The sequence below is a fragment of the Melospiza melodia genome, chromosome 11 (genome assembly GCF_035770615.1).
Source record: "Melospiza melodia melodia isolate bMelMel2 chromosome 11, bMelMel2.pri, whole genome shotgun sequence".
NCBI lineage: Eukaryota > Metazoa > Chordata > Aves > Passeriformes > Passerellidae > Melospiza > Melospiza melodia.
In genome coordinates, this window is record NC_086204.1 from 14,893,815 (window position 1) to 14,904,488 (window position 10,674).

At 42.9% G+C, this 10,674-nt stretch overlaps 1 non-coding gene across 1 annotated transcript; it reads right to left on the reverse strand.

The window, feature by feature from the left end:
• Nucleotides 1–1,378: 1,378 nt before the first annotated feature.
• On the reverse strand, nt 1,379–1,465 carry TRNAR-UCU (transfer RNA arginine (anticodon UCU)). The gene is given in 2 exon segments: nt 1,379–1,414; nt 1,429–1,465. It is a non-coding gene; the product is annotated as a tRNA-Arg (tRNA).
• Nucleotides 1,466–10,674: the final 9,209 nt, after the last annotated feature.

Sequence of the window (10,674 nt, forward strand, 5' to 3'; positions counted from 1 at the left end):
CTGCAGAGGGGTGGGATGTGCTGTGTCCCAGGCTGCAGAGGGGTGGGATGTGCTGTGTTCCAGGACTGCAGCCTGGCACCCACAGGTTGTGTTGGCTGTCTTGGCCTGAGCTGGTGCCTCAGCCTGTCAGATGTGGCACTGACCAGAGCACCTTCCCTTAACCTCCAGTTTGCCTTAAAACATACAGATGGGCTTTGAAATTGACATAAAGGTGAATGTACTGGAGAGATTAAAACCCAAATGCACCATGTGATTGCCTGTGGTATTAGATTACTCTGGAAACACATAAAAACTTTAATGAAGCTCTGCCTATCAATTGTGAGTAGTATTGTCTTTTAATGGCAGAAACATTGGTGCTAATTTGGAATTGCACCTTTACTGACTGATGGTTAATGTGCCTGATGGTGTGGTTCATTTTCTGATTTTCCTTTATTACTTTTAAGTAAGCAGAATTGCAGTTGGAAAAGTCACACCTGCAGAATTAAAAATAATTTATCAAGAAAACCCCACAAATTTAGTAACTCAGGAATAATGAATCAGATTAATTTATTCCATTCTGAGCAAAATCAAGGTGCTTTGTTTATTGCTGCTACTGTTTTGTTTTATTTACAGCAGTTTGCTGTAATTAAAATGGTTCTTAATCTTCTGTCGGTAAGTCAGAAAATATTGTGTTAATTCTGGTTTGTGCAGTTTGTGGACTTGTTTCGTTATTTGAAACTAACCAGAAATTTATCACAGTGACCCATCGTAACTGAACTGCCTCCAGGAAAGACGAAGTCTTGGGTTTTTAAGTAAAATTACTTTCGCAGACAGTTCTGGAAGCGTAGCGGCCCCACAGGGCTGGTTGTCGGTTCGGACCGCTGTGGCGAAGCTCGGGCCAGGGGAGCAGGAGCGGAGCCCTTCTCCCTCAGCCTGAGGGCGGCAGGGGAAGGAGAGCAGAGCCTTTCTCCCTCAGCCTGAGGGCGGCAGGGGAAGGAGAGCAGAGCCTTTCTCCCTCAGCCTGAGGGCGGCAGGGGAAGGAGAACCGAGCCCTTCTCCCTCAGCCTAAGGGCGGCAGGGGAAGGAAAGCAGAGCCCTTCTGCTCCGCCTTCTCGCTGCCAGTGAGGAAGGTTCGTGTCTCCGGGCCGAGCGGACACGGCAGGTCCGGTCGATGGCGGCTGTCGCCGCCCGCTTCCAGCGTTCCCAAAGCCGCCAGGCACGGCGGGAGGCGGGCCCGGAGAGCCTCGCTGACGGGAGAAGGGCCAGGCCGGCGAACCGGATACCTGCGGCCGTCAGGTAAGGGACAGGGGAGCGCCGGGAAAGATTTCCGCCCAAAAGGCGTAGGGGGCGGGGGAAATGTATAAAAAAAAAAATAAATAAAATAGAAAAAGAGAAGACACGACTCCGCCGGGACTCGAACCCGGAACCTTTGAATCCCTTCAAACCCTCTAGAAGTCCAATGCGCTATCCATTGCGCCACGGAGCCACCTGTTGGAATCTTCTCACCCTGTCAATAGAGCCTGCGCGCGCCGTCACGCGCTAGCCCCGAATGCCTCGGCTGTTTTCGTCTTTTTTTCAGTTTTATTTTTCCTAAGCAGCATGGGCAGGATTATTCGTACACGGTGCTGCGTAAACGAGTCCCGCGGCAGCCCCTGCGCGCTGCCTGAGCGCTGCCCACAGCCCGGGTGGGGCCCACGGCTTCCTGAGCAGCGCTTACCACCGGCTGCGTCCTTATTTCTTATGGAAGACCGACTTCATCAGTAATCACTATAAAATATTTGTCGGCATCCCACTTTGGCATTTCCAGTATTAATCCTTATGCTCGAGGGATATAATTATAACCCACAATTGGCCTTGTATTGAGGAACTCTTCCTCCAGACGTCCGTAAATACTCAGTAGCACCACCCTCCCCCATGAATTCTGAAAGAGAAGATTTTTCCTTTAAAGCTGTAATTCTAGCCTGAAACAAGTCTGTGATACCATATTTTTAATAATGAATAGGCCTAATAGAAACCCCAAGAGACAAGAGTAGGAGGTATTCTTTCTTCAGCCTCGCAAGCGCAGCCTGTGGCCTGCTGCTCGGGGAGGGGCGCGGGGCTGCCGGCCCCGGGAGGGCCCCGGGCAGGGAGGCCTGTGCAGTGAAACTTCGACACTCTCGTGCTGCACTTCATCGTAATTTAAAAGTACAGTTACCCATAAGAGTGGAGAAAAACATGTAACTAAGCACGCCCTAAAATCTAGGGAACAAGGAAGCTAATCACACCGATGGAAAATAAACGCTCGGATCCACAATCGCTGAGGTACTGCAGCCGGGGCTGAGATAGCGCGTGTAATGAATAACCGCGGTGACTCCGGCAGGGCCTGCTGTGCTTCCCAGGGAGCCGGCTGCTGCCGTGCCCGTGGCCAGCACTGAGCCGCAGCTCCTGAGCTGCCTGGTGGCCCAATAGCTCCTGCAATGCTGCCCAGAAAGGAGCTTGCTGGAAGGGTTCAGCTGTTACAGCAAGTACCGAACTGGGGGTACAACCCCCAAGCTAAGAGACTGTTGTTGACCCAGAACATTTGTAAACAACCCAAGAATCACTCAGCTGTACAAGATTCGGAGCACATCAGGTCGAATTTGCCAGCTCTGGGTCTTGTCACAATTTTTATGTTATGGACAGACCTCTTCATAGTGCTCCTGGTAAAGGAATGCAAATCTGGAAAGTTTGACTCCTTAAAGTCCTGTACTGCAGAAAAGAAACAGAAGTCTTGTTTTTAAGAACTGAGTTGATCTTCAGAATAAGCTTAAATTTATGTTTGTGCAATTCAAATAAACCTCTTGTAAGTAACTAAGAATCACTGTAAACATCTTGTAGTTTGTGCACACCTGGGCGTGCTCATTGTGGGCTGCAGTGAGTGTTGGTGCCTCACCAGTGTGATCTGGTGGTGTGGCACCTTCGGACAGCATGGCCCTGAGTGGCTGCAGATGGTGAAGAACTATTCTTTTTTGTCACAAGACTGGTTCTGAGACTCTCGTATTTTCATTGTGGATAGTTGGTTTATAAATGTAGAAAAGGCTGGTTCCATTCATGCGGGAACACTGACTAGGGAAACGTTTGGAATTTTTCCAGAAATTTTTCAAAATATTCAAGTCGTTTTGCTTTTTTATTCTGTAGATGTAGTGCCGGTGCAAAGTCCCCCTTTGCGTTTGGACAGCAGATGGAGCTACTGCATGAGAAACAGGGCGGCTCCCGGGTCATGAACTCACGGAATGTGCTCAGAGGCAAAAACCGCCGATCTCATTAACCTTTGCTGCCGTGCGTACCAGATCGGTCCTTTGGACTTTCCCTCTTCTGGGACTGTCTGAAGTCCACTTCTTTTGCAAGCTGGCTTTCATTTCAGCTCCTCTTCAACTTCATGTTCTTTATCAAGGAGCAGAAGTTACTTGGGATAGAGTTGTGCTGGGCTTAGTTACCAGCACTCAGAGAAATTTTGCTGAGCTATTTTGATATTTTTTAAAGGGAGGAGAAACTGAGGTAGGAATACCTTGACACAAGACAGGAAATGAATCAATGGAGGCAAAAACTATTATCATCATACAGCAGTCTTCTATTGATTAAAATAAATCTAGACATCATTATTTATGAAATTAAAGTCATCTGTGAAAACTTTTTACAACATGGTTTTTAACATTAACTTCTGTTAATGTGCTATAGTGCTATGTACTGTATATCCAAGTACTTTTGGTAAGATTTGAGCTTTAAAATTAATTAAAATGGCAATTTCCAAATTTGTAGGGCTTCCAGAGATGTTTGTTGGGAGTACCACCACCTTTCTCTAAAAACAAGTGTGATTAATACACTTTGTGCAAGAGCTCAGAGAAGGCTGTAATGTATAGATTACCCAAATGGGACCCTTCACCATCTCTACATTTCAGGGAGGATTATTACAACCCTACTGCTCTAATGATTCATCTGTGTAGTGCAGCAAGAGAAAGCACTCTTCAAACTGGCAGGAAAAATGCTGGGATGTACAAGGTCTGAGGATACTGGAAAGAACTCTTTCAGGGAGGTTTCTTTTGGTAATTGACAATTTGATTCACTTTTTAAAATTTTATTTTCTTAACATGAAGATAAATTCTCTGCATTGTAGATGCTTCTGCATCTCTGCCTTTTCCTCAGGGAAGGCTGTAATTGCCATGTGACTGTCAGGGTATTGGATAGTTTGTTTGTCAGGCTGCCAGCAGGAAGCTGTTAACCTCTTCCAGTTCTCTTATTTATGGCTGTTATTGGCCTAATGCATGTTCTGCCCTCTTGAATATGTTTGGGTAGACAGGAGAAATTCCAAGAGCAGTGCCTTTGAGAAGCTGGGGACACATGATCAGTTATGCCAAATCGTCTCTCCAGGGGATTATAATGTTAATTCTGTGTAGTTCTACTTACAGATCAGGTGCTGCAAAGGCATTTACTGCAAGAGTGCTCCCTGCCAGTGCCAAACCTGAGCAGTCACATGGCACCTCTCAGAGCACTGCAACAGGACGTTTGGAGAAGTCCTAGCTAGTGCCTCTGGCCAAAAGTGGAGTACATCTGATTTACAGAGAGATGGGAGTCTGTTTCAAGACAATTTCAATGTTTTCAGTGTTTTCTGTTGTTAATTTGATCTGGTTTTTTCATCCTGGCAGAATTCTCAAATTCTAACCCTGGGTTTGTCTTGGCCCTGAAGCATGGCAAGGCAAGCAATTCACATTTTCTTTTAGGGTGATATCCAGCTGCAGGACTTTAGCTCCATAACATTTCTGTGGAATTGACAACTCTTCAGTCAGTATCCATAACCTTTTAACTGTTTGAGCACATTCTTCACCTTTCTCACTCCTGCTCTTTCACCCCAAGTGTGAAGGGTGTGACTGAGCAGCAGACCCTGCACAGGCACAGTTGTGCAGAGGAGATGCTCAGCAGCTCTTGGTTCACACACACAGGGGACAAGGAAGGTCATCGAGCACCTCTGCTGCAAAGGAGTTGCCTGTGGATTCTCTGTGTCCTTTGAACAAAAAGTGTCACTAGAAGGACATCACTGCTGTCTTGGGCCTCTTGTACCCCTGCATGCCATCTACCAAAAGGGAAACAGATCTCTTCCAATTTCACAAATTGCAGAAAGATCAGAGTGACTTCTTGTGAAAATGAGCATTCTCTTGTACACAGGTAGAAATCTGAAATGATTTCTATAGTAAGAGAAGACCACAGGGCTTTTTTCTGATACAATTGCTACTAGAGTGTAGATCAGAGATGCACAGGAGCTAACTGAGGAAAAGGAGCTGTGGCAGAAGGCTTTGTACCATCAGGAAAAAAAAGGAGAGATGAACAGAAAAAGCAGAAGGAATTTGAGGTTTGTGCACAGTTGGAAAACTAAGATGTCATTAGAAATAGAACAGCAGCTACCTGAAATGTATACATCAGTTATTACTTTGTTAGTAATTGCTAGCCTTTTAAAATTCAACGTGATGGTATCAAATGGTTTCATAAAAGAAGATTGATTGCAGAATTCCAGTTGTAGGTAGACTGACTCATGGTTAAATGATTTAGTCAAATATCTCTTCCAGTCACTAGCAGAGCCAGCTCAGATCTGACTTAGCTATCTGGAGTCCTACTCAAATCTTCTTTTTCTTATTTTCCATCCATAAAATTGTATAATGAGTGTGATTCTGTAATGCAGATAGATTACTATTTTCAGAACTGTTGATCTGCCAAATTTATTGCTAGTTGCAATAGCCTATGCTCATTATTTGACCCAGATTTACCATCATACTGGCCAAGTTAAAGTCTGGCTAATTCGTATTACAGCTGGAAGACTCAATTTACCATGTGTTGAAGATAAGAGATGTATGAAAGGAAAGTGTAAAAGCGAAGTTAGTTCATACACCACGTACATTAAACTTTGTCCTTGAGAATCTCTGTTGAAATGACTGCGTGAATAGGCAGCTGCCTTTTATACTGGGTATGCTCTAATATTGGTTTGATCGGTGCTTCGAGACTGACAAATGTAAAAAAAAAAGGAGCTTTGTGTCTGTAAGCACAACAGATTTGTTTTGGAAGTCATTTAGATATTGTGTAAGTGAATGCCATGTTGCAATCTTGCACTAAGGGCAAAGCAGAACACAAGCTCAGACTCCACTTTTGTAATTTATCAGTAGAACTTTTTCTCTCTATTAACAGCCATAGTGGAAGCACACTGAACTAGCAAGTGATTTTTATAGCTAATCCTTGCATAGTCTTTGCTCCATAGTCTCCTTCCAATTTTTGTCTCATAAAACCAGTCATTGAAGTTAATGCAACTTATCACCCAGCAGAAGTTACAGTATGAAGAAACAAAAAGCTGCACATCAAAGAGTCTTCTGTGCAGACAGAGCAGACAAAAGACTCCTTTGTGATGAATGTGCAGCGTTAGCTCTGCCACTCTAAATCAGCAGTGAATTTTCTTCAATTCTAGCATTGAAGTGAAAGAATGTCCTTTGTTCTTCTAGGGGTTTACTTTCATTTCCAAACTGCTGGCAGGCAGTAAGCATTGACTTAACACACAAAATTAATTTCCTGTGTTCAGAATCGTGATATACTTTTATAGAGGTGTATCTTGGTTTATTCAAATTAGTAATAGGTACCAGTCATTCCTGCAGTGAGGTGAAACAAGCAGCTTCCACAGTCGGTGATGTCTGGAAATCATAGGAATCACTGCTAACAAGACCCCTTATTTTTTACCACACTCTTCACACAGATAATGTGTTGTTGTTGTTGTTGTTTGTTGTTGTTATTACAATATATGACTGTAGTTAATTTTGTAAATACCTGAGTTTGCAATCACTAGGGTTTGGAATCCAGGAAAATAGTATCAAAGAGCCAAAAGAAATACCATCCCAGCTCTCATCCAAAATGACAGAGATTAGGGGAGACATTTACACCCACATGGAGGGTCAGGGACATTTCAATCAGATTTCAATACAAGTGGCCTTTTTCTATAAACTTGCTACAAAAATTATCACTTGCTTTTGTTAGTGCTGTGATGACAAGATACTCCTTTGTGTCTAAAAAGGGGAATGTGGCTTCTTAATTTACCTTCAAGGACTAATCTTATTCACAGGCAGTTTGGAAGGGAAATAGGCCCTTTTTCTATTTGGTATTAATTGCTATGTAATTGGTATTTGTTACATAGAGGCCTTATGCTTTTTGACTGTGCTTTTTGTTTTTGTTTTTGTTTGACAGCAAAGCAGTTATCTACTAGACATAGTTGTGTGTTTTATGTTACCAATAAAAATGAGAAAGAGTGAAATAGCATTTGGTGAAAGTGTGAGAAATTGTATCTCTAGGCAGGCTGGACAAGTAACTTTAACACTGGGTTAAAATGCAATAATGGAATCTGGTAGAGAAGTGGCTTTAGAATCCTTAGAAAATCTGAGAGTGTAAGTGAAAAAAAGAAGGGGCAAAGGGGAAACATAAGGACCTGGATCATGGAGAATGAGGTCTCACATTAGCAACCAAAATGGTTGCTAATAAAACTTTGTTAAGGTGTTGCTTTGGGTAGAGATTGTTTTTTCAGGGTCTTCACTTCTTCAGTGTAGAATAGCTTTAGAGTGAGTGTGCAGCTCAAACATGATAGAACATGATGAAATCAGTTCCCCAGGTGTATTAATTTCCTTCTTTATAAAATCAGAAATTCAGATTGTTTTCTGTCTCTCTGTTGGCAAAGCTTGTGTGACATACATCTGACATGGGAATTTAGAAGTGCAAGCCATATACAGTTTAACTTTAATATACTTACATAAATGGCAGAATCATTCATTTTCAGCTCATGAATTTTAACACTTCTGATGTGATACCTCTCTTCCTTTGTGTTATATCTAAAAGCAAATTAGTGACCTGTTGATTTGCATACTGAGATATGGGTTTGTTAAGGTCACACTACGCAAGACAGATTATAAAATATTGCTTAAAATGCCATTTGTTGTGGCTAACACTGTAAAGGAAAAGGATAGTGTAGGTAGTTTTATTTCCTTCCAGATGCTGAGTTGTGTAGTATTGAACAGGTCCCAAAACAGAGCTCAGCACACTGGGCAGATTGTGTCCAGGGAAAGGGCATCTGACACTTTGGTTTGAGCTCTTATAGGATTTTCTTAAGGCAATTCTATTTCTCATGTCCACTGTCAAACATTTCACTTAGTGGCTGTTTGTTGCACTATTAGATGAAGACAAGGACACACAGTCAGTGCAATGAGCGGTGTGGAGTGAGAGCCCCGTGTGGACCCCTCTCCTCCAGTTGGCTGTGTCCTGCGGCCACGGGAGATGTCCCAGCAGAGCTGAGCTGTGTCCTGCGGCCACGGGAGATGTCCCAGCAGAGCTGAGCTGTGTCCTGCGGCCACGGGAGATGTCCCAGCGGAGCTGAGCTGTGTCCTGCGGCCACGGGAGATGTCCCAGCGGAGCTGAGCTGTGTCCTGCGGCCACGGGAGATGTCCCAGCAGAGCCTGAGCTGGGTCCTGCGGCCACGGGAGATGTCCCAGCAGAGCTGAGCTGTGTCCTGCGGCCACGGGAGATGTCCCAGCAGAGCCTGAGCTGGGTCCTGCGGCCACGGGAGATGTCCCAGCAGAGCTGAGCTGGGTCCTGCGGCCACGGGAGATGTGCCAGCAGAGCCTGAGCTGTGTCCTGCGGCCACGGGAGATGTCCCAGCAGAGCTGAGCTGGGTCCTGCGGCCACGGGAGATGTCCCAGCGGAGCCTGAGCACCAGCTCTGCATCAGCACAGCCCCGGCCCGCGCCTCCTGCGGCCGTCACTGATCAGGCAGTGTCAGTGCTCTGGGAGCAAACAACCCCTGGGGAAAGCACCGCACCGTGATGCAGTCACACGTCTAGGTTTCGAGAGTACCAATGTTTCCAGGGCAGATATACAGCCTGGGTGGGTGGGCAGTGATCCTAACTGGAACTTTTAGTAACTTCCATATCATCATCATCATCATTTTCATTATCATCATTAATGCTACTACTACTACTAATAATACATTATAAAATATAATGTGATGCCTGGAATAGATAAGTTTACCTCCCTATTCGTTTGCTGAACTCTGGACTGATGGAGGGTGTTTTTGAGCTTGTCCTTTTGTTAGGAGCAAGGGGGGTGGTGATATTTGGATTTTCTTCTTTCTTCCAGTTTATAAATAAACTTTTTCACAATAATTTTTAATAAGAAATATTTTTTTCAAGAAGTAGCCTGCAAAACTCTGGGCTGAAAGTAGGAACTTCTGTATTTCATAATGGCTCATTGGCAAATAGATGGCACATTGTTCACCTAGTAGAAAAGTAAAAATAGTAATTAAAATTAAAGTGCGAATAAGTTTACTCAACACAGTATTCAACTTCTCCTTGATTTAGGGGGAAAATCCTCTCTGCTCAGTTATCGTCCCTGTGATTCATCAGCTGCTGAATCCTGGGCAGGTCTGAGTGCTGATTGGGCACGGAACTCCTCAAGGTGTGTCTTTTGTCAAGAAGCTTTTGCATTTTAAGAGCTCACAGTAGACCATGATAGCCTCCTGCTATGGTAAGAACTGTTGTATGTCTATTTATTAACCTGTACAGTCTTACTGTTAGAAACAGTGCTTGGTGTTAGTAACAAATGATTGTGTTAGCAGATGTTTCCAAATCAACTTTTTGTGGGTTTCAAACCTGGAAAGATTTTAATTTTGGATCTTAATTGTGACAGCTATTGCTCAGTATGCTAGTAGTGATTTTTTAAATTCTGAATTAAAGTAACTGTGAATATATAATAGTGAGGGGTATTGTAAAATCCAAAGAGAATTAGATTAAAGCATTTATTGTAATGTTGTAATACTTTGAGGGAGAAACATTTATAATATTTTGGATGTTTATATTTTTATAAAATTTTTATGTGTCAACTATTTTCAAGTTAACTAATACAAGGAAACTTTCTTCTCATGTTGCATTATCTTCAGGGTAATTTTATTTTTTCAGAGTTATGAATTGGCTTTTTTTTTTTTTTTTTTTTTTTTGTGAATTTATCAATCTAAATTATTTGGAAGACAAAATTAACCTGATTTTCACATATCTTTTCAGCTGACTTTGAAAAAATAAGGGAGAATCCTGGGGGAAAATACAGGGATATATTAGAAACATTTTTACTTTGAAATTGATAGGTTTATGTCAGCTTAACTATTAAATAAAAAGATGCAATCACAGGGATTGAAAAAATTTGAAATGTGTTACATAGAGAAGTTTGCATGTAAATGTCTGTGATCTAATACTGCTGGAGGATGGCAGGAAAGGCTGGGGAAAACAGCAGCTGTAATAGCCAGCAGGGGAATGTCTGCTCTCCTCCCTCACAGCAGCACTGCTCACAGCTCAGTGCACATGACTGTACTTGTTTCAGCTCTTGGAAAAATGTTGCAGTCATGGCACAAGCACCAACTTCTTTGTGAGGGATGATACCTAGGAAAAGGAGAGTTTCATTTCAATATTACCTAGGTAAAAAATTAATTTTAGGGTAATACGTAACTGAAAACAAAGAACCTTTAAGGATATATGATTTAAAGAGCTATTTAAGAAGCAACTCTTTCATCAAACTATCAAAACCACAAGGGTTTTGTAGATATTCAGACAGAAGTTTCTTACTATTGAATTACATGGATTGGGTTCTAGTTCCTTGGCATATTTCTTGGTTTTAAAAG